Here is a 25,040-nt window from a genome sequence, read left to right on the forward strand (position 1 = left end):
TTGGTACGGCTTTATCGGGTTTTTCGGTCGTTGCCGTCTGTCACACGACGCGCAGCCCAGCTGCTGGGTTGTTTTCGGTGTCACCCATAAAGCACCCATGGGCGCATGCAAATGCTGCGAGGGAATGGATTCGTTCGCTTCATCACCTTCATCAAAATCAGCTGAACGGGACGGGCACAGGGACTGCACCAAACTCCTCCGTCCCCAAAAACCTCGCGCAACGCCATGGACGCAAGTCAAAGAACTCGCAGTGAAATATGGCGGCCCTGCCGCTTCGAACGCATTGGAAGGGGAGAACGCAACTGCACCCATCGTCTGTTTTCTTTGTCCGTTCCGCGACAAGACAGCGACCGGTCGGAGGGCCAGTGAGAGAGTGCGCTCGCATTTGCACGCCCAACCTGTCCTTGCTGGTTTTGTGAAACTGGTTTTTCATGCACCATCTGACGCACACAGACACACACACACACACTTAGACGCCCTCGCACACGGTACATCGTAATTCTGCATCGAGCACGGCGGTTGAAGGGGTTTGGTTCCGCGTTTTAAAACCAACATCTACGGGAAGAGTTACAACAAAAAAACCTCCGGGAGAGAGAGAGACAAGAACCTGCCGACTTGAGGAGGGGACAGGAGCGTTAGTCACCGCTTTGTAAGGCAGGGTCTCGCACGCAGGCGGAGGCGAGTTTGGCGCTGCGTATAAGCTAGAACCTTGAACCACGAGAAATTGTGCACAGGAGGATATACGCACTATACGTCAGGGTTGCACCGATCGGTAAATGAACTACGCGCACACGAAAGCAGCATCAGGAGGTAACGAGACACACACCGGATTGACGGGCTGTTGTGTGCTCGAGAGCGATGGGAAAAGTCCCCTGGTTCGAACAGTGTGTGCTAAGGGGGGATGAATCCTTTTTAACGAGCTTTTGTGGTTCGGCAAAGGGGCCGAAGGAATGCAAGCACGGTCAGACCGCGGGAGAAGCAGGCAAGTCGTTTTAAATGAGTAATGAAACGAGCAAGTGTCTTCTCCCGAAGGATGCACTCGTACTTTCAATAAAAAGCCTGGGACACGCTGGGCTGGTGGTGTAGGAGCGAGCGAATCCTCTTGTAGCAACTCGGTGCGGCGTTGATGCGGGCTGCTAAGCGGAAAGGGCATGAAGAAGAGCTGAAATGCTAATGCAAGCAGTTCCTGTTTCGCTGGGCAAAGTAATGAAATGCTCAAGTTGGTTAATGAGTGCTCGACGAACAATCGTGTCTGCTTTTGAAACCACTCCTTTACATCGGGCGAAAGGAATGGACCTTTTTTTTTTTACTTTCGCTCAATAAATGTGGTTTTAATTAAAAGGTTTTACAGTTTGCGATTTGTATTTCGTACAGTTTTTTTCGTGTATTTCATTTGCTTGTTTGTTTGGTTAGTATTTGTGAGGAGTTTCTAGGAAGTTGAGTAAAAAGTAGTTGGATTCCCAACGAATATCGTTCTGGGAATCTTAATGGTTGTTGGATTGAAAATGCTGTTTCATTTTACAGTGGTTGCCGCTCTAATTTTGACTGTAACTCACCTATTTTTGTCTCTAAGGCACCAATTTTGGACAGCGTGGCATCATTTTTGCCCCGAAGGTATCAGTTTTTGACAGTGCGCATCCATTTTTGTCTCTAAGGCATACATTTTTTACTGTGGTGCATTTCAATCGCTTTATTTACAAAATTCCAAACTGTTTGTTTCAAAATTATTGAAATTAAGTTAAGTAGCTACTAATTTGATTGATAGAATTCAAAATATAACAACTGTTCTGCCAATTTTGGAAATTTTAATGGAGTAAAAAAAGTTGGTATGTATTTGTAGGTGTAAACAAATGCTTCAGAATTTATAAAACTTCTTTAACTTTCAAAAAAAAAACTATCAATTACACGGTTATTGTATTTTTTGCAATTTAATATTACAATTGTCTGCTCAAATACAGTCCTTGTCGCAAAATTTTGACTCTTACTCACCTATTTTTGTCTCGAAGGCACCAATTTTTGACAGTGCGCCCAAATTTTTGTCTCTAGAGCATCAATTTTGTAACTGTGAGTCAATCACTTTATTTACAAAATTTTACGGAATTTCTGAAACTGTGTGTTATGAAATTATTGAAATTGAGCTAAGAAGTGAATAATTTCATTGACAGAATTGAAAATATAACTATTGGTATGTCTATTTTGTAAGTTTTAATAAAGTTAAAATATTGGCATGTATTTGTAAGTGTGAGCAGCGGCTCCAAAATTTATAAAATTTCATTATTTATCTCAAAAAACAATGAAAATACACGTTTTTTGTATTATTTATGTGATTTAAAATTACAAATGTTCAAAAAGTGCTCAAATACCTTGTAAAATTGTCACGATTCTTACAAGAGTCAAAAATTGATGCCTTAGAGCCAAAATGGCAGCGACTGTGTCTTGTAAAATTACTATGATTCCTACACGTGTAAAAAATTGATGACTAACAGACAAACATAGGTCAAAAATTGATGCGCACTGTCAAAAATTGATGCCTTCGAGGCAAAAATAGATGCGCACTGTCAAAAATTGATACCTTAGGGCCAAAATTAGGTGGCAACGACTGTATTTTGTTTCACGTTGAATTCGGCTTCAATCCATTCAAATACAAGAACTGAATGTATCTTAACGATTTGTATCTGATATGATAGTGTTATGTTACTTGCGATCATTCATGAACTGTTCAGAAGTTTTCTTGTAAAATGTAACATATAAATGTCTGATTAAAGTTCAAGTAAATTTGATATTAAACGAAAATGTGTATGAAATGCTATTACTCATTTATTAGTGTATTATATTCCTAAAGGGTAAAACTATACCCTGTTTAATTGATTCCAAGACCGCAAAGCCGTCGTAGCGCGGGATAAGTAAGCTTTATTGATTCTTTCGTTATTTAACTTTATTATTCACATTAGTTTACCAGTACATATTACATAAGTACATATTACAAGTTCAGCCATTAAACCTTCAATCTAGCAGTACAACCGAAACGATAAGTTTTTTTTTTAACAAAGCACCCTTATCTTAATCCTTGAATAACAATTACTAAAATATCATGTTTGACTAATCTGAAAATGAGTGTAGATAACAACCTACAACTCAGTTGCGAATTGCGTTGTGCATGTTATTGTTTTACTGGTTAGAAATGTAGCTGTAAATTGCAAGAATAATCAACCGCGTCCATGAATTGCACTGCCTGCTTGTATTGTGTGACCGATTGATTACATCGGCTGAATTGCTACGAAAAGTCGTTTACATTTCTGATTGAAACACTCTGTTCTACTGTTTTTGCTATTTCTTTTAAACTATAAGTGCATAAAAACTGCAGCATCGGTACTTTTGAACAAAATCTTAATTTATTGTGTTTTGATTTTCTTTATAATAACGATAATTTTTCTCTGATGTTAATTAAAACTACAAAAAACAAGACAATTGAAAAAAGTAAGCAAAATGTTTCAAACACGATTCTTATTTTTCATTATTTTCCTACAGCAAGATTGATACAGTTCAGATAGAGAGAAACACTGGACATTACAACATCAAGTGGTTTATAAATAAGATTATTATTTATAATTGATCAGCATTTAGCGTGAAAATTATTGTGCTGTTTTTGCGACCAGGTAGCTGAATGAAATTTGAAAGCTGTTCTGATGGCGCATTCATTTCCTCATTCTACTACAATCACAATAATATGAGATAAATATCAAAACTAGGCACGAAATCCATTTACCAGCGGCACTAGTTAGGCCGCTAGCAAGCGTTAGGAGAGGAAACAATCGAACAAAACTACCGTTGCACATAATTTAATCAGCCGGCCCATTCCGCACTCAACATTCACTAGACCCTAAACCAAAAGCTCGACAAATCTAGCTTTATGTATCGAGCAGCACTCGAAGCCAAACTCCTCCACCAAGAATGGTTCCATCCCGTGCAGCGAAGGGTTAACTGCGCAAGAAATCGCACAAGTTCCGGGCACGGCAGCGCCTAAACCGTTTTCAAGTTCTTTGCCATCGGCGCGTCCTTGAGCACGGCGAATGCCATTTGCGGTCGCCGGTCGCGTTCAACGCGCTACCATTTCCGAACCCGCAGCAGCATTCATCTTGCGGTGAGTGAGCTTTTTTATGTTTTGTACCTTCATCACGCCGTCGTCGACGTTCCCTTTCTGCCTCTACTCTATTCCACCGCAGACGCTTTACTTCACGCTGCGTTGCGCTATTCTCATGCGATTCACAGTCTGTTCGCTTGCTTTTGTTCGGCCAAACCACGAGGAACAATCAACAACAAGGGACGCGCCACAACGCGAAGTCGATAAACGGCTAATCGGATAATCCGTTCCGGGATAGACGATCGATTGGTTACTATGCGCCCAGCGTGTGTCTAGAACGCGTCTGGAATGGTTGCCCGACCCGTCCGGCACAGGCCCGACCGCCAAATGGTGAACGTAACGCGTAAGTGACCGCACGTCGAAAGAGCTTCCACGCGTTGCTGCGTGGTGTGTTTTGCTGTTAAATCGCACGGTAGTAAAAAATAAAAAACTTACGCACCACGCTGCGTAATGGTAGCTGGCGGCACTGGTCCGGGTAGCTGGGGTTGTGGGGAATAAAACCATTTACGACACTGCTGAACCGCTCGACTGGACGCGCGAGGCGTAACGTATGGCGCGAGCGCGCGCGTGATTGCATTAATTGCTCGCGTCTCGTGCTGGACGTTGTGGCGCAGGGCGCGTATGGACGCGGCTTTTGTTGCTGCCTGTTAAGACTTTCATTTTTGTGTTCCGCCCGTGCACCCGGTCCGATATACACCGATGGCCGATGGTGTCGCCCTGTGAGGGTTGCACCGTTTCATTTTACCTTCAATCGATCTTTGTTCGTTGCTATTTTTGTACTCTTTTGTGCATCGATTACGCTCACGATTGAACAGATGGCTAATGAAGTGGGTGGATTTTGGATGCAATTTATGGAAAAAAATAACTGTAGCACACTAAGTTCATGGCTAACTACGGGGGTTAAAGACATGAATGTAAAATGGTTTGACTGTTATTGAATTTGTAATGTCTTTAGTTGATGCTTCTTAAAAATGTTATTGACTTAATTGTTTTGTGTGTTATTTTTAATGCTTTTAACGCTACCACTAATTATTAGATGAGTCATAGGTAGATGGGGTCATTGTCAGATGGCCTTTTCAAAGGTCTTTAGTTGCTTTGATCACGTTTGAAAGGAGGAAGTTTTAATGGGCGAATATTTAACTCGTGCTTTGTAACGAATAACAAGGAAGGTGGAACATTCACAGACCTACGACAGTAAGACTTGAATATGGCTAAGATTTGTTGAGGCCCATGAAACAGTTCAGAAGCGAAATGGGTTATAAAAGCTTGACATTTGGAGTTCACATCCGCATATTTTGAACTGTCAAAAGGCCTTGATGATGCTTGAGCAGAAACTATCTTTCATGTATATACTATCCAATATAAATCGGCAGGTATGTATTTGTACAGAGATAACACATGTTTGAGCAAACCTTGTAACTAGTTTTTAAAGCACTATTTTAAAGTAGTCATGCACCTTGCGCCATGCATAGCACTCCAAAAGAAATGCTTTATCGATCAGATTCATTCATTCATGTACTCTGTTATGAGTTATACTTTTCCTTTTCCATAATTCCGCAGATTTGTTGTCTACAGCAAAACATGTTTGAGTACTCATAGTTGTTGCTTTCTTGTTAGTTTTCGCTTCAGTCGTAAATGTAAGTAATAGAAATAGAAAAAAAAACACAAAAAATCAAAAGGCCCAAGAGATAAATGCGGAATCATGATAATGGAACCCAAGCAACAACCTCGACTAAATGAAATGTTGGATTTCGATTCTAGTCAGCTTTTTTACATGGAGTTTGACAGTTGGAGGCTGAAATAATGTAAACACTCCATATAAAACCACACAAAAATAGCCAGTGCTTTTCAGTCTAGATTATTCTAGCCTCAAAGCTAGAATTAGATTCGAGTACCTGCTCGAAAACTTGACAAAACAAGGTGGTGTTTACATTTATCCCACGGTGCATTAAAGAGTTCAGGTTTTCGAATCTAGAATCAAGGTGTATGTAGTCCAGGTGGTTTCATATCATTTTTTTTAAATAACCAATTTTGAACATCACTTTTTGACAGGAAGGGTGAAAGCTTTTGCTCAAACAAGCTTTCAGGAGGATTGACGGATTCTCAAAACACTCTTAAAATCTTCATTCAGAAGTTGAAGCGATAAAAATCAACCTGCTAAATACATAAACCTTGCGATAAGCTCACCTGTAAATTATACTCACTTAGATAGCTGCTCGAAAACTGCTATACAATGCAAACAACTGACAGGCTGAAATTTCAACCTACGAACTTAAAACGGAAAAGGCGCTATTATTAGAACTATTCTTACTGATCATTCAAAGGATTAAGCTCCTTCCTTTCTAAAAAATCAAGAAATGGATAATTGTGTTCTTGGAGAACAGTATTCCTATGTGAATTTTATCTATCTTTTTAACAATTTTATATTTCATTCATGTTTAATATAAACAAAAACTTTTAGACAACCACTTATGATACAGCTTTAAATTTAAAGAACTGATGAATTTATCCATAGTTTATTTCGTAATATTTATTTGATCAGCTTTGCATTACTAATCTTTCATACAAACAGACATTTCATCCTTTTGATACCACAAATCGTCTTTACTACTAAATTAAGGCAAACTAATAAAAGCACTCATTGCTAACACTAATTACAGTTGAAATAGCGCAATAAAGCATCTTAATGTATGCAACACATTAATTTGATCCTAAAATAGAGATAATCATCACAGCACGCGCGCATGTACAATCGTTTGCATCTTCGGGCACATTCAAGCCGATACAGATTTCACACCCGCCTGGGACACCTGGGAATGATTTACTCTTCCTGCCACCATAATAATTAAGCACTTTATTGCTCCCGCTGGGACCCGCACAATCGGGTGGGCCCTTCTCGCTCCCGATCCCGTACCAGCTCACACCGCTTTGACAAACCCACGTCCGATGACGAGTGTGCGGTAATAAGTGGGTAATGAATATGATCCTAATTAAAGTTAGCTTTTCATTAGCGCATCGGATACAATGTGGCAATGGTGGTAGTGGTAGTAGTAGCCGTACGGTTTCGATTACTGTAATACGAGATGAAATCGTGCCAGTGGATGTATTTCCTTCACAAAAGGCAGGAGGCAGTGGGGCAGGCCAGGAACTGTGAGGGACCAAACTGCTCGAAGGCACCAAGCAGCAGGATCTTCTCTTCGCCCGGAAGGAATTGGGAGCTCCCGTGCGCGGTTACGTTGATGGATTTAATTACACATAGCGAAGCGCGTTGCCCGAGGAGATATAGTACATATTCCAACCCACCGTGTGGGTGTGTGTATGTGTGTGGGTGTCGTGGCTCGCGGATCCCATCCTTTCGGAATGCGAGCGAAAACCGTGCGCATTCCATGAGTGGCACTGTTGATCGCTGCAACCGACAGGCGGCACCTAACGCATCGAGTGCATTGTGGAGCATGGACGGGAGAGATAATGTGCCCTGAATGCGTCGCTAGTGGCCTCGTTATCGGTTTAAAGTTGAATGATAAGAGGCTGGTTTCATTGTTGCACCCGGCGCCATGGGTTCGGGGCTGCACAGGTTGTGTTGGTGTCGGTGTGATGTGATGAGCGCATACCATCGTCCCGGCAGACTGATACTCATCTGTGAAGCATGTGCTATGAGCTGTTCTTGGGCTTGGCAAGAGCTACATAAATTTGTCTTGTGCGAAGAAGATTTATGAGCACTTACTGGATAGAAGGATGCAATAAAACTTGTACGTTGTTGTGCAAGGGTTGGGGAAATGGTTTGGAAGTATGTGTTGTAGTAATTTTGCTACCTCAAACATCGCCATTATAGCATGCTATTTGATCGTTACGTTTCAACAACAAGTTTATGTTTTCTTTTAACAAGTGGAACGGTTTACAACTATACTCTTTCTTTGTATTTACATTGATTTTCTTTTTTTCATTGACTTTATTGTCCTCTTTGTTTCATATTTTAACGTTTATTTATTTTATACTTTGTTATATGCAAAAGCTTCATTTTTTATAAATTTATTTTTAAGTGATTTATTCATGCATGTACTTATCTATTTTTATTTTTTTTTGTTCTGTTTGATGTCTCGTTTAAGATTTGCAAAAGTTGCTATCCACTTCATTTGTTATTTTTTTACCTTTACTTTTACTAACTTTATTTAATTGTTTATTTATTTTAACTTTTTATTTATTTTCTATTGTTTATCCAGATTTTTTGTTTCCTATTTGAAGAAGTTTTCAAGTTGCTAAAAACATTTCTCACGTACTTAATACCTTGCTCATCATTTCTTACAACCTCAATTCTTTATTAAATTATTATCATATGCTCATATAAAAAGAGCAAACGGTTTTTTTTTCTTTGGTACACAGCAAAGAAAAAAGTTCTTTTCATTGCATTTTCCTAGTTCGACATATACACACACACACACACTTTTACCTCGGAATGTATCTTCACTTCTCTCGCATGCAAAATTAAAACAAAAGTTCGCACTTAAAGTTGAAAGGATTATGTGAATCGAGTATGAAAAGCCCAAGCCCTAACCACTTCTGGCGCGGTTTCTCGCATCAATACGCAAGCATCACCACTGCACAGCAAGCACACACACACACCCCAGTGAGGGATGAGGTTTCTGAACAAGGTATATAGAATGTGAAGCGCTTGCATTACGGTGGTTGAGCATTAGAATTAATGCTACAACCGGGACACAACGAGTGCTTCTCCGTACCGTGCCCGGCATAAGTAGACCAGCGAAGCAATCGTCGGCCCCCTTCGACTCGCTCGTGCGCTAGCTCGGTCGAGATGTCCTTGCAAGGGTGGCAAGGTCTCTGCATACGCGATGTGCTGCAGCACACCGGGTTCGTTGTTGTTCCGGGTTTTTTTTAATGCTGCCAGTAAGCAAAAGAGAAGAGCAAACATATCTTTCCAGTGTCACGGTGTCTTATCGGTGTGTGGACGGTTGGCCCCATTTCACTTTCCCCTTCTCGGGCGGAGGGACCCCATTTCGCATCCTTCGGTGTCCTTCAAAACCCTGACCAAAAGGTGGCCTGCAAACGGGTGAGGGGTAGCAAAAGAGATGGAATTTCCGACTTTCCGCACTATTCTTTGCCATCTTTTGAATTGTTGTCCGTTTTACCGGTACGCTTTTCCGGTGCTGTTAGTTAGAATCCGGTATCACAATTTTCTCGGAAACTTATCACTCGAAGAAGAAGAAATCCGATTCAATTTCGCCATACCACCCGCAGCCGGTGCTTTTTCGTTGTCGTTTTCTATGGACACACACACACACACACACCGACACATCAACAACCACCTACACTTTTTTAACCCGATTGCTCGGTGTGTCTTTACTTTCGCACAATTCCCTACAGCAATGAAACAAATCTCGGCCGTCTCGGCTCTCTCGGCCCGAGATAATCAAATTGAGAAGGATAAAGTATAATTTATGATTCCCGATGGGAATAACCGGGCGATTGCAGGATCTAACTCATTTATCCGGATGCCGGGGTTTTGTTTTTCGAGTGTAGATAAATTTACTTTACGCTTCGTTTGTGCTGTCGTGGGAGTAGCGGGACACTTTCTGCAAAGGTTTGTGCTATCTTAGAGTGTTGTTTTCGTTAGGATTCATTTTAGCAACAATCTGTAGCTATGAGTTATTTTTTTTAAATGACGATGTTTTAATTCATTTGATAAAATGAAGCCAGAAGCAGACTGTTTAGCATGAACGAATTAGAACTTTATGCTGATTTTAATGCTCTAATTTTAATGCTTTCGTTTATCAAAAGAGTAGTGATGGTGAAATTCTATGTTAATCCTAACTTAGCGGAACTAGTTACTTTTCAAAAAGGAACGGAACGAACCTAGAACCTTTTCCAAAGGGATATTAAAAAATAATGCTTACACAAATGGTTTATGTTAAAAAAGGATGATATTTATGTATATTTATGGCATTTCTATAATCGGGACCCTTTCCGTTTGACGTTCGTAGGCTTAAATTTCAGCCTGTCAGCTGTTTGCACTGTATAGCAGTTTTCGAGCAGCTATATATGTGGGTATAATATACAGGTGGGCTTATCCCAAGGTGTATGAATTTAGAAGGCTTATTTTTATCGCTTCAACTTCTGAATGAAGATCTTAAGAGTGTTTTGAGAATTCGTCAAGCCTCAAGAAAGCTTGTTTGAGCAAAAGCTTTCACCCTGTCAAAGCCCCCCTTTTCCTGTCAAAAAGTGATGTTCAAAATTGGTTATAAAAATGATATGAAACCACCTGCTATGCTATGATATACTTTAATTCCAGATTCCACAACCTGAACTCTTTAATGCACCTTGGGATAAATGTAAATAACACCGTGTTTTCGAGCAGGTACTCGAGCCGGTCTCATGGTACAGTCGTCAACTCGTACGCCTTAACAATATGCCCGTCATGGGTTCAAGCCCCAAATAGACCGTGCCGCCATACGTAGGACTGACTATCCTGCTATGGGGGGACATCAATAAGTCACTGAAAGCCAACCCCACAAGTGGGTTGGCAGGCCTTGACCGGCATCGGTTGTTGAGCCAAACAAAAAGAACTCGAATATAATTCTAGCTTTGAAGCTAGAATAATCTAGACTGAAAATTGCAGGCTAGTTTTGTGTGTGGTTTTGTATGGAGTGTTTACATGATTTCAGCCTCCAACTATCAAACTCCATACAAAAAACTGACTAGAATCGTGAAGGGCCCCATTCATAGAATATTTTAAGTTTACGAAAATAAACTTGTCTTCAATGCAGAGACAGAATCGCATAAAATCCCAACTCGAAGTTGGAATTTTACTTGTCTAAAACCTAGTGTTACTAAATTGAAAAGAGTTTCGGATTCAAATTGTATGTACGATATTGACAACAACCGCTGTCGGTCAAGGCCTGCCTGTATCCACTAGTGTAGTGAGAGCTTGGCTTTTAGTGACTTATTGTTAACATAGCAAGATAATCTGTCCTACGTATGGGGACACGGTCTATTCGGGGCTTGAACCCATGACGGGCATGTTGTTAAGTCGTACGAGTTGACGATTGTACCACCAGACCTGGCACCTTTGGCTATGTTAGCTCTGAATAAAATACCAACATGCTACATGTAAAAGCTTTCGTGACCATTTCACCACACATGCAATTAAAAATATATCCTGTATATTGACAAAGCTCACCTTTATTTGATTAGGTTTCCACTGTCTTCAGAATAGAACCGGAAAAAAAACGATCAATACCAATTTACTAATTCAGCGTGTTTAAACACATTACCTCCTGTTCGTCGATACGCTCACCCTGCACGCCCATTTCACCTTCACCATGCATTTGAAAGTAATTCGAAAGCGGTAAATAATACCACGGCTAGATAGTTCGCGTTTTGCTTTCGGTTTGTTTTTAGAACCTTTGCGTTGGAGCAACGATAGTCATAGGAAGAACTTCAAGAAACTGAACTGATCAATAAAGCAGCTATATATAGAGGGTAATTTCGTTTGCTTTAGTAGCCAGTTTGTTTCTAGTTTTTTTTTGCCTCCGTCACAGTGTTTAATTTGCTACCCAGTCAACACCCAATCGCAGTGAGTGAAGCGTACAGGACCGCTGCTGGCAGGTCTTAAGTTGATGATGAATTCCTTCCTGTGAAATACATTATCGTAGCTAGCAGGTACGTGAAATTATTTCGCCGCGGGTGGGTCGATAAAAGCTGAAATTAATTTTAACTTCGGTTCATCGGCCCTGCGAAAAAGATGGAAGTATGCTTATTTTGTTCATTCTTTTTTAAAAACACATTCTTATGTGAGAAGTGTAAGAATAGAATTTCACGATTACATAAAATAAAATTCTTTTTTTTTTTGCTACGTCTCCTAACGTTAAATAAAACAATCGCGTGTACTAGCACGATCCGTATCAATGCAAATTAGTGCCATTTTTGTACTGCTGTTCCTGCTCTAACTGCTGCTGTTTTATTTAATGTAATAATACCCTGCCAACAACAATGATTGTACAAAAGGTTAACCGTGTACCCGGCGTACGTGCTCTGACGTCGGAGAGTGTGGTAAAACATTCATTCCGCTGACGTCATAGGGAGCGTAAGAACAAAACACCACAGTTGCATGCGCGAAGCAGAGCGCGCGAGCTTAATTTACATACTGCTGGAGCAACAGGACATTTCAGGACTATTATTAACGCGTACTTCCCGCGTGTGGTACCATTTGATCTTGCGCCCTCTGGAGAGATAATTTGAGCAGCACGGTTTTGCCACAAGTTATTGCAACCACTGGGGGGAAGGCACGTTCAAGGTTAGCGTTGTGCCGTGTTAAGGTTTGCTTTGCGCTTCGATTTCTCCCGGGAATCGGTCCCTTTAATAACACGGCATACGAGGCTTGGGTCTAAAACAAACTCACATCGTTGGGATAAATTAAAGTACCCCCAGCCTTGTACAAACAAGCCAAGTTGGACCGATGTTTACTGGAGCAGTTCATTGCAAACCGATCCTTTATCACCCGGCGCCCGACAAACCGAGGTAAGAAGCGAACGCAAAAAAGTACTTCAGACAATGCCATTACCGAGATAGCTACCTGTACCTGTACTGCTGCTGGACTCGTAGCATTTCGTAGCTTTCGATGCAAGCTTTTCGGGGGCTCCGAGGCGATCCATCCATTCCGACGGCGCAAAAACCCGGGCAAAAAGGATATGTTTCATGTGTTGCATAATTTATTAAGTAAGTGTGCAATATTGAACCAACGAGAAAGGTGAAATAGTACCACTACCAAACGTAACCCAAGCCAACTCCCCCGAGGATCCTTCTTGGTACGGGATCAGTAAATGACAATGGGTTCTGCTGCCCATACTGCCCGTCTGCTGTGTCTTACGGGCGAAAGGAAAACGGCCGAAGGTTCAGTGTTTGGTCTGCTGGTCGAGGTTTGGCCGTAAATTGGATTACGGAAGTGCCGTTCCGTTGGGCAGTCGATTATTGTGAGTCATTTAGGGCTGCCGGGAGCGTCACAATAAGTATGATAATTGTGAGATTCCGTAGAAGTTGTGCTTCCCGCTCTTTTGCATATTTGATGGCGAACAACGGCCTGAACACGAATGCCCCGATTCGAGTGATTCGAGCGTGTGGATTATCTACCACACCTCTGTACCTGTTGTAGATTGTAGATGTGGTGGGGATGCATTTGTTGTTATGTTTTCATGCATAAGTAAAAATAGCATTGTGTGGTTTATTTATCGTAAGGGCAAATGAGGAGTATTTATGTGTGAGTTTTTTTTAAATAAAATATTAAAGATTAAGTTCAGTGCACCATAAAAATAATTTTATTTCAGTAAACGAGGTACATTATTCAAAAAAATATAATACAAGAAATACTCTACGTTAATTTCATAAGTCAAATCATTATATACGCAGTCGGGAATAGATGTCACACGAACAGACATTAATCTTGTAGATCAAAACTTGTTTTTGGTAAGGTTTTAGCTGTTTAGATGATTTGATTGAAATGATGAGTGTGAAGCTGTTCATTATTTTAAACAGTTTACAATCTTTTCCCAAGCTACCAGACACTCAAGTTAAGCAAATTTGAGGTACGTGAATTTTTATTTTTGACACTCATTATGTCCATTCGGTACGATTTACGAAGTTTGAAATTGCTAAAAAGGCATAAATAATCGAATTGTATAACCGAATGGAGTTGAATAAGTAATAAAATTCATAAATGTACTAGATTTAATCTAAAAAAATTTTAATTATATTTTGACTAAAAAACATTATATTCAGCTTACGCGAAAATCTAAGTCTTCGCTAAAATCTTAGATGACAAAAATTTAGCAAACATTTATTTGCGCGTTGTATCATTAATATAACAATGTATTGGTATTGGCCCTATGCCATATTTGATTTTGATAACTCCTATACAAATAATTATGCAATCATTTCACTCTATGTGCAACTTTTTTCATTACACACGCAGATCCGATTGTTGTTTTTATGTAAAAAAATGATTCATGAACGAAAATTAATTCATGTGAAAAACTGCATAACCTTATTAAAAAAAATCGCATTACGTTTTAAATAACAAAACTGATTAACTCAAAATCTTTGGAATGAAAACTTCTTGGTGTATGATTATTGCAGGATTGAGAATATAATTGCGCATTTCTCAAGACCCTGCAATTTACATTCTTTTAAGATTAAAATACTACTCTCTATCACAATAACACGCCCTGCAATCCGCTTTTAACCGGAACCGGATTTAAACTGTCCGTTTTATTGCTTTGCTATTGACCGCTTGACATAGCGTTCCGTACCGGTGGTGGTGGACAATCAAACTTCTTCTTGCCCAAAACTTGACCAACCGCACACCGCTCCGAGTAAACAGATAGGACCAATAATTGACTGAAATTATCTGCTCCTAACACATCATCATCATCATGCCGAGCATGTCTTTCCATTTCTTTTCCTACACACACACACACACACACACCCTACATTCAATGGAGGAAGGAGAATAGAGTGCTGCATTCGCTCCTCTGTTGCTTGTTGCCCGTGTTGCCCAAACGTCTTATCTAAACGGGGATGCAATTGCAAATAAACATCCCCGCTTGGTTCTTCCTCTTTCAAAACACACACACGTACAGACATAACCCTGTCAGAGCAAGAAAAGCTTTATCCCTTCGCCAAAGCACCAGTCGTAACGCGTTTCTGCGAGATGCATCACTATTGAAAATAAGTGCACGCTGCCGCATGCACAACTTCCCTGCCGTAGCGCGGAATGCACAACGGCACAATGGGGACAAGGAATAGGAAAAGTTTTGCTTTTGCTTCTGAAAAGCGTCTTCGAAAAACCGTTCGTCCACTTTCGCTGAGTGTGCTACGGCATAGCAATTGCGGTAACATTCGAAAAGTAGCACCGTACCGCGTATCTTTAAGGAGTAGCCCGTACCACTGGGAAGGAGCGAAATGTGCAGCTGATTTAGCTGTGAACGTGCAATTGAATAGAGGGCAACATTATCCGACAATAAAAAATGGGAGCACGTTACGTGAATGGAATGTTGTTGATAAAGCGATTGAAAGTGTAAAGCTTCAAGCAAAATATGCTATACCAAGCAGTACCTTCAAAGTGGGTCGTAATATTCGTTTAAAAGAAATTCTTCCTGTTTACTTTTGTTATTTTATACCCAATAAAACAAGCCCTTGTTTAAAATATTTCAAAACATCCTTTACGTACAGAAATAACAACATCGTTGGTTGCATTACCGTTCGAAATTCATTTTAAAGGAAGATGTTTAAAGAGCATAAAGGAGAAGGTCAGAAAATTCCACTTGAACAATCCATTGCATGATGTCGATAAACACAAACAAGAAAGAATTTAAAATATTTCAACCCTCCCGATGGGGAAAACGCTTCTTCCCGGGTTTTGCAAATTTATAGTTTTCATCTGCACGCCCGGACGATCCAGCTGCACCGGACGGTATGCTGAACTGTGGACGCTCAAACGCTATGGTTCGAGGTGAACAAATATTGCCCTCCTTGCTAGCAGGCTGAGTGTTTAGGGAAGACCGGACGATGCTACGAAGCAACTGTGCGATAGCTTTATCGTACCAGCTGTGTACAAGCTCATTCGAGAAGGCGTTGTTTTGGTGAGGAAAATAGTGTTGTATTATAAATTATAGCGTTTGTTAAAGCGCCGCGAGCAGCAATAGCAAAGATTGTGATTTTGGGGTGCATTTATAATATTGTTTTACATAATAGATCTGCAAGCGAATACGATACGGACATTGTTTAAAGTTATGGTTTTAATTTAACATTACACTACCCTAGTTATGAAATGTTAATGTTAATCATTCTGTTTCTTATTAATACACTAACGATGGTTCACTATTCTTGTTCTATAAATTAAGTGAATAGTCTTTAATCTCCTCATCAACTTATCGTGCTTCCCCTGAGCACTCTAAACTAAAACTCCCAAAAGAGTTTCATTCCATTAGTGTAATGCGTAATTGGTATGAAATTGGTTTGGTTTGGTTTGGTTTATGTTTTAGTTTGCGAGGATGTACCTTTGGGATCGACTTGAGACCGAACCGAACGTGTCGACCTTTTGGTTTAACCCGGGCAAATAATGCTATCTTTTAAACACAAGTTCAATGTTGAAGATTTTTCTCAATCAATATTTTATTATTCTGTTGTCTCTTTAAGCACATATTTACCATTTGCAGTTAAATAAATCTTCAAAAACCCAATATTTTCGATTTTTAGACAAATACAAATTAAGCTGAAAAATACCGCAAAGTTTCTTAGCTACAATGCAATACTTTATGTCTAGAATATTCGTATTATACTTCCGCAATTAGGCTATCATTGGCGACCTGTTTAATAAAACTTAATAATCGCAATTATTATTACATCCATCGTACCATGTGAACATTGTAGGCTGTTTGCTCACGCAACTGTTGAAATGAAATTAAATAAACTGGGGTTTAATATATCGTTTTCATGACGCAATCAGATACAATGTGTGTACTTGTAGAATAATGTAGGAATAATTTAAACAAATGTTATGTTAGTGTATCATGAAAGACCAGTGAAAAACGCATGAATTTGTTTGAAAAATGCATGAATTTGTTTGAAAAACTGTTAACATCAAGACCATTTTTCGTCTAAATATTGTAATCGAGAGATTATTTTACTGGTAAAGCTCATGTGTCTTCGCAATACTGACAAAATCATTTTTTTTGTGGTTTCTTTAAAATGAAGCATTTTCAAGATTACGTTGCAAATTCAAGTCGTGCAATCCTAATTAAATTAACATTCTTTGAAACTTTGATTTTACTGCAAATTACAGCAATCCAAAATCGCTCATCAACATGCAAATGTGATGTAAGCTTACGTAAATCTGTACTTCTTTTTTTCTTCCACCTTTCCACCATAAAAGCTAATCCTGGAAACATTTTCGATTTCGAGCTTGTAACACCATCCTAAATCTTCTACCGAACACCCCATTCCGAGAAGTAAAATAACAAAAAAAAAAAAACTCTCAACGCCTCGACAAGCGCAACGTGCCGAATCTCTTATGCATGCTTGTTACAGCGCAAAGTTCGCCTGTGCGCTCCGACATGGGCGATGCACTTTGGTAATGCAAATTTCGGTCCGTGCTGCTTTTTTTCTTTTTTTTTTTTCATTTTTTCGATTCCCGAGTTTCTCGATAACATTTTTCACATTCTCATCCCTATTCATCTCGTTTGCGCTCTTTTGAAGCCGACCACCACCACCACCACCACCACCACCACCACCACCAAATCTGTATGCAGCTCACAAGCAGGAAGGTAGATTTAGAGGAAACTTTTACCATAAATCATGCACCGATTGAAGCGAGGCATTAAACTTTCGACAGGCTCAACCTACGGAACGGCGGACAAGCGGCTCTGCTGTGTAAGAAGTGAAAAATGAATTGTTTAAGTGGTAAGCTCCCCCTAGCCGAAAGCTTACAACCATACGGAGTGTGGAACATTGTGCTTTCCTACCATGTTTTTGTTCTTTCACAAATTAAAAACAAAAAAATTGCACTCGCACACACGCTACCCTCTATCGGAGATCGATCGATTCGGTACGAGGATTTAAATGGTGCATAAATTGGGCATCGATGTTCCCGTTCCCTTATCCAGCACGTCTCGGCGGCAGCACCGCACCAGCCTCAATTACAACTCAAGTCTCGATGACCACTACTACTGCGTAGCCTACGGTTGTGGGAGAGCGATTTAAATAAAATGCAAAGCTTGGGCTTAAGCGTTCCACTCGATTTGTACCGCCGAAGCACGTACCTTCGAGCCGTGCTTTATTGTGGCCGTAAAGCCCATGTGTTCTGTGTTTCTTCGCTGTGGTTCGGTGTAATCAAACCTACGAGCTTAAAAGCGAAGCACCGGTAGGAAATGGCATTCCAAAGGAAGAAGGAAACGTTTTCGTGTGTAAGTGTGTGCGCATTGGTGTGCGGTCGTCAGTTTTATTGGATTCACTCGAGCAAACAAACAAATATCCTGACGAGGGCTAACCGTTGAGCTGGGTGGTGCAGAAAAAAAAACGCCTCCGCCACCAGTGAGTGGTGTTTTCAAAAGAATTTCATTTCGATTTGAAAATCCAATCAATATAGGCTTGTCGTAATCCATCGACGAACTTCTCCCTGTCTCGCCATCATTACCCGGGGGTTTGGATAGCTACCTTGGGGGTGCGGGGTGAAAACTTCCACCTCGCAGCAGGTGAGAGGTTAGGAATCGGTGTGTTTCTTTCGCTCTAGTTTTTCGCCCCGGACGATTCTTTCCGGCCGTCCTTGTAAAACGAGCTCATCCCAAAATATCCAGCCCACACACACACAGGCACACTCATACATACTCTAGCATTGCAGTGTGTGGTGGTGTGTGTTCTGAATTCATTGATCGTTGATGGATCGTTTGGAAGGAAGAGGCGTTTTGGGGGTGGGAAAAAAGCGTCCCATCTAAATGGTACACCCATGGCAGTGTGACTACAAAAAGAAGCAAAAAGAAAGGAACAGAAAACAAACATTGCTACCATTGCTTTTAGCGGTCCAACTCCAACCATGACGCTCCCCGCACACGCTGTATGTGTATGTGTGAGAGTGGAACGCTAAAAGAAGAAGCAAGCGTAAGCGTGGCAGAAAAGTGGAATTCGTAGGCGCATTTATTTACCGAAATCCAAAGCAAAAGGACAAGCTGTGTGGGTGATGAGCGTACGTGTACGGGGGGCGGCTGATAGCGCGTGCGTTGGCTTTATACATGAATTCATGAAATGTTTCCAAAATAAATCACGTTACACGGCCTTGACAGATCATAAGTAGATGCGGGACACCGGCTGGCTGCGAAAAAAGGGCACCCTCGATGCGTACGATAAATGGGTCAGCTGCCGTGGCGGGAAAGGGCGCACGACGCACGAAACTGGGCGTAAAATACGCTCCGAAATCGCTCAACCCCATCGATCCGGGGCGGATGATAAGAAGGAAGCACACCCGGTGGGGTGGAATGATAGATTTTCTTTGATAGACGCCTGTCGTAGATAGACACGATGACAATGATTAAGTGCGCCGGAAACGTGTGCGTAAGCGTTTGGAGGGGATGGATGAGCCGGTGAGTGGGAAGGAAAAGGGTTGTAAAATGACTTTATGCGTTCTGTCGCTTTCTTGTAGAGTTTAGCAAATGTTTTGTAGGGATAAAGTTAAGGATAAGGATATTTGTGGCAATTTCGTCACAGTCATTTGAACACAATAGACATCTCAAATTCAACAGAAGGACACTTATTGGGTACATATGGTAGATGGTCAAACAATTGCAATACAAAGGATATTAAAATTTTGCGACTTAGAATATTAACATTTTGACGAAGCAGGTTATGAATGAGACAAATTCCGAATAGGATTTTCAGCCAGTAGCTTTATCAATTAATGAGAACTTGTTCACAAATAACTGAGATATGGTTCAAGTCTGGTTATAATCTTTACGAACGTTCTGATTTGTTGAAAATAACATCTTCTTCTTCTTCTTCTATATGCGAGCTTTGAATAGAGCTCATATGAATAGACCCACTGTGCCGTTTTCATATTCAGAGACTTACCAGGCTTGTTGAAAATAACAAAATGTTAATAGCAACCTGGCGTCTCCATCGAATTAGATTCCAAAATTCATGTTCATCTAAATTAAAATTTAGATATTCATAATAATTTAGATACCTTTGATATTAATCTTGTTTTAGAAGGTAAATCGTACTATCTGATCGAGTTGTTATTTTTTCGTTTTACTCTCTATGAAATTTATCAAGTATCTTTATTTGTAAAGTAACGTTAAGCAAAGGCACTTTTTAGACCTATTTTTATTATGAAGCAAGATGTAATTGTTTTTCTTTGCGTTTTGCTTGTAAAAAATAATTCCTTTTGTTTAATTGAGTGGTTTTGTACACATTTTTGCTAAATTTGTCCATTTGAATTTGAATTATATGTTGTGGTGTCTGAAGCATTTTGAATTACATTTTGTTCAAAATACAATAAGCAAACAACATAAAAAAGCATTGTGCATAGGTCTCCAACCCGTTTTATTTAGAAAGGTGAAAGCATTCTTTACTTTGGATTAAGTCTTTCAAATTATCTTGTTCATTGAGCGAAAAGAATATTATACATTATTAAAAGGATGTATCGTAAAATTTAAAAAATGAGCTCATAGCCTCGTCCAATCAGTAAAAGCTGAGACGTTGCGAAACTTTGTTCCAAGTAAAAAAGTAATATAAATTAAACAACAACAAAAAACATTCAATTAACAATTTGATGGTAGAAATGAACAGTGATTTAAATGATTTAAAATATTGTATCCTGAGAATATATTGATGTGTACAGCAATTGTCTGCTCGTCTACACATAACTTTTCAATAAAAAAAACATATTTCATCAGATATTCCGTCACAAAATAAATCATTGCCCATTAGATCAAATGAACAGAAGACCACAAAAACAACCACCACCAGGGTTATCAATTTGTCGACATAAAAAATGCAAACCCTTCTGAGAAAACCACAGTCTGTACCACAATCGAGCAAATCGAATAATTAATTGGTTCCAGCTCTACTCTGGTTTAGTACTGATACAGCTCGATATGCGTGTTTTTTATCGCACTAATAGGATTTGCTAAGTACATTCAGTCAAAAAAAAATGTTTCTCTAAAACCAGCAGTACAACAATAGGCGTGTTTCTATAAGTGACAGTTGCAAGTGTGTACCGCATGACACGATGATTTATGTCATCACGCAGCACCAAAACAGGCACACAATTTTTACGGCGATATGCTGCTTCATGCTACAACTTTGAATGCAGCCATTAATCTAAATATTTATTACATCAAAATTGACATTCTCGCATGAATGAAGCAGAGGCAGAAAGAGAGAGAGAGAGAGGTCGTTGACAAAGCTTTTCAAACCCGTCCGAGCTTATTTCCTTCTGGGTGGAACTAGGCAATTCCTTCCCCTTGCTTGGCACACGATACACACAATAAAACCCGTCGTCGTCGTCGTCCTCGTTGAAACACTCCCATTATTCTTCTCGTCATCGATCGGACACTGAATGGTTTCAGCGTGTTCGTTCCCTGTTCGAGTGTACAGCCCATACACACTACCACACACACACACATTCAATTGAGCCAGATCTCGAACAGCGATAAAAACGTGAAAAGAATCACCGCTCGCCATGTGCACCAATGTTGCACTCGCGCTCGGGGAAAGGATCAACTTGGAGTTTTTCCTTCTTTTTTCTACCTTTTTTCCCCCCATTTGCTTTCTACTGCAATCATGCTTTGTTTGTTCAAAAAACTGTGCACTCACTCACACTCACACACATACATACATTAGCCAGCGCGATATTAGACTAGCGCGGTGACCTTTCGCCGTGCTGCGTTCGCTTCTTTTCCGCCGCACGTATGCGCGCTGTTTGCGTTGCGTGTGCGCGTCCTGTTCCTGTTGCCCGCATAAGTCTACCCGTCTATGCGCAACGGGGTATGCATTCCATGATGGATGGTTTCCATTAGCTGTCGAGTGTCTAGTTTCTCGAGTGTCCTTTTTTTGCCCCCGTTTGCACTGTCAATTTTGCCTTTTGTTTTTTTTTTGTTCCATCTGATCTATTTTTTTTGCGCAGCCCTATTTTTTGCAAACTAGGTGAAACGGAAATCAAGCCCATAAAACCGAAACTGGTGTACTGGGGAGAGCAATCGACGGCGTAATGCAAAAACTGACTAGTAACAAGCACTCTTTTGCCACAATGAAAAAAAAAAAACTAGTGAGTACATGTGCAATTTACGAGTACTATCTCTCGCTCTCTTTCTCTCTTGGTGCACAAAACAACGCACCAAGCAGCTGCAAATGTCACAGGATTGAACCTTACACTGCTGCACATCATTCAGGAGGGGAATTGCAATATATGGTTTTATGTGTGAGAGGAAGTTGAGAAATAAGTTTGATTTTTTTTTTAAAGAATGGAGATTAATCCTTACTCAATGTTACTTTTCTTTTTTTTTTTGTACAGTTTTATGGCGTACATTTAAAAAGGCTGCACAAAGCTGCTTATAGGTTTTATCGGTTCCGGCAATACTACAATACAGTTTAAAGATTTTATATATTTTTGGAAGTTATATCTTGGTTATCATTTTATTTATTTTTTGCTTTTTACTAAGCTTGCCTTATTTCCCAAAAAAAAATATTAAAAAGTTTTTAAAATCTAATTCATTTACGTACACTTTTTTCTTCCTTAAAATCCATTTCTTGTAAAGCTCACAAAAGTCAAAAACTAAACTTTAAAAACACTTTAACGATACGCTTCCCGTCAGGCGGCATGACTGATGCCGGAAACAAACAAACAAAGCCCCCAACCATCCCCTTGCGCAACGAACGGCCGACGGGGACTATTTATTTTCATGAGGCTGGTAACATTCTCCTGCTGCCGGGCCATACCGGGAAGGGGACTTCCCTCGTCCAACGCTGTGCTCGATGGCCAAACACTAAATTGAGCAATAAAAATGGCAATTTTGAACCCCGTAAAGCGATCCCCGTTTCACTACTGATCTTGGATCTTTGTTCGCTTGGCTCCCGGGCTCCCTCTTACCGCACACTTCGGCTGCTAAACCAACTAGCGGGTGCGTCTGCTGTTGTGCCGGTGAACAGAAGATAAACATCATGTCACCGGTCACCACCCTCTGCGTCGTGGTTCGTGGTGCGTGCTTGATGGTTAGAAAATAGTTTTTACATTATCATTCCGGGCTATCGAGCATCTGCTTTGCGAATTGGATTTTTAGAACCGGTCCCATTAAAAGCATAATGAGCTGGCATTTTGTTTGTTTTGGGGGGACGACCCGTTCGTTGGGTGCGTATTGGGAGTGGGGAAAGCATAATCGTTTTATTTATTTTATGTACGTGATGGTAAAGGTCGTGTCCTTCGAAGCGATGTGGTTGGGTCATTAAAAAAGCGGCATCTTTTTGAGACGGACATAATCTCAAAATCTCAAATCTAGTCTGTTTCGCAGAACAACGAAAACGTTAATGGCAGTTTCTTATAGGAAAAAGTGGTCGATAACTAGATTTCCCACTAAGCATGAAGAATAAAACGCCTAAAAGTATGCAATGTTTACAAATGGTCAGTGTCCCAGAAACAGCACTCGCAGCGTTGGTTGTTGACTGTTTTAGTAACATTTTGCATTAGAAATAGGAAAATAAATAAACATAAAACCACTTTGCATAACATCAGGCGCTGGGCCAACCCAAAACCAATACTACCACGCTAAAGCACATTTGGCAATGGAATAACTTTAGATTCGTTTTTTTTCACCCCTCCCCACTGTGTTTCCTCTCCACACAAAGTGCAAATAGAACGATGCACAAAATGTCTACACTTTAGGCGACGGGAAGGTTGACCGCATTCGTTAACCTCGTCCTTTGCCTGGTGGTTCACTAATTTGATATGAAACAGGAACGACAACCCGTTATCCGTTATGTGTTTTCCTTATGCCCACTGCCCCGGTTCAGTTTGTGTGTTGAACGCTTTTCCGCATTTTTCCTATTCGTTGTTGGGTTCTCGGTGCATCTCAGGCCTCACCTGTAGTTTATTAGTTTTTGCATAAATAGCTTTATTCTAGCTGCATCCCACAGCTTACCAGCTGCAGCAGCAACAGCAGCAGCAGCAGGCAACGTCACATGACATTCATCGTCAACTGTCCTGCTGGTCGTAGGATCGCTGGGTTGGTTTAGCTCTCCAGTCGAGCTGTGCCGGATGCTTGCGGGCTATTTTTCTTTCGCTCTCGCTACTCCCTTTCGCTTGTTTGAAGGGTAAACGGTGAAACATTGCAACTAGGTTTGCGTTTGCCGATCCCGCCGTGCCATGCCGGTGCAGGATAAAGTTTGCCAGTATTTGTCTACGTCAATCTGATGAGTGATGAATGTGAGATCATGATACTTTGCTGGCAGCAAAAAATGGGAACAAAAAGTTTAACATTGTCACTTCAAATGAGAGTTGGAAAATGTTTTACTTGCCTGGTGGTTGAGGGTGAGTTGTAGGTTGAGCCATTTTAAACTAGTTTGCGCGTTGACAAACAAATCATTGCAATTTCGGTGACTGATGTTATAAAACTCTCAACTTCGCAACACAACGTTTTATGTGTTTTCCTATTACAAAAACTGTGCATGCTACAGCTACTGTCTGCTCGTCCAACTGAATGTAAAACAATCCCACACTGAACGACACACCATCGGCAATAAATAGACGCACGCTAAGCCAATCACAATCTCATCATCATTCTCTCCATTAAACCGTGCTTATGCGCCTCGAGCCTAATCCGCCACGATATCTGCACAACTATTCATTTAAATCAAAAAGCGATTAAATTGCTGTTTAAGCTATCTCTGGTACCGGCCCCGTGTCCGGATCCTTCGCTCTGCCACATCGGCCCAAACTAGGTCAGTCGTCCTTTTGAATAAAACATTCTTGGCTGGCCAACTGCACCCGATCTGCTCGTCGTTGCTCGTATGATTGCAACATTTACTACCGGTGGATGTATTGAATTAAGCCTTAATTGGAATCGTAATTTACGACCGAACGGAACGTGTTTGCCCTCTGCTCAGCGGCAAATACTGGTAAACTGTCCATCTGCCGTGCCGGTGCAGGTTGCAGTGCTCGTTATGCGGGCTGGCACAGAACTGGCGCAGGACGATGTGATTATGAATGATTTAATGGGAAGAATGCTCGAGTCTCGAAAGCTAGCTGGATGGATAGAGTTGTAACCGAATGAATGGGAAGCTCTTATTTTGTTGTCTTGGTAGATTAATTTATGTTAGTTTGCAACTATTTTTAATAAACATGTAATAA

The 25,040-nt window shown here is 40.5% G+C and overlaps 1 protein-coding gene across 4 annotated transcripts in view; it reads left to right on the forward strand.

Annotated features, from left to right (window-relative positions):
• The window catches only part of LOC121596757 (ubiquitin-conjugating enzyme E2Q-like protein 1), a 37,839-nt gene that overhangs the window by 7,334 nt on the left and 5,465 nt on the right, over positions 1-25,040 (forward strand). The gene's annotated exons all lie outside the window — the stretch shown is intronic.

This window comes from Anopheles merus, chromosome 3R (assembly GCF_017562075.2).
Source record: "Anopheles merus strain MAF chromosome 3R, AmerM5.1, whole genome shotgun sequence".
Lineage (NCBI taxonomy): Eukaryota > Metazoa > Arthropoda > Insecta > Diptera > Culicidae > Anopheles > Anopheles merus.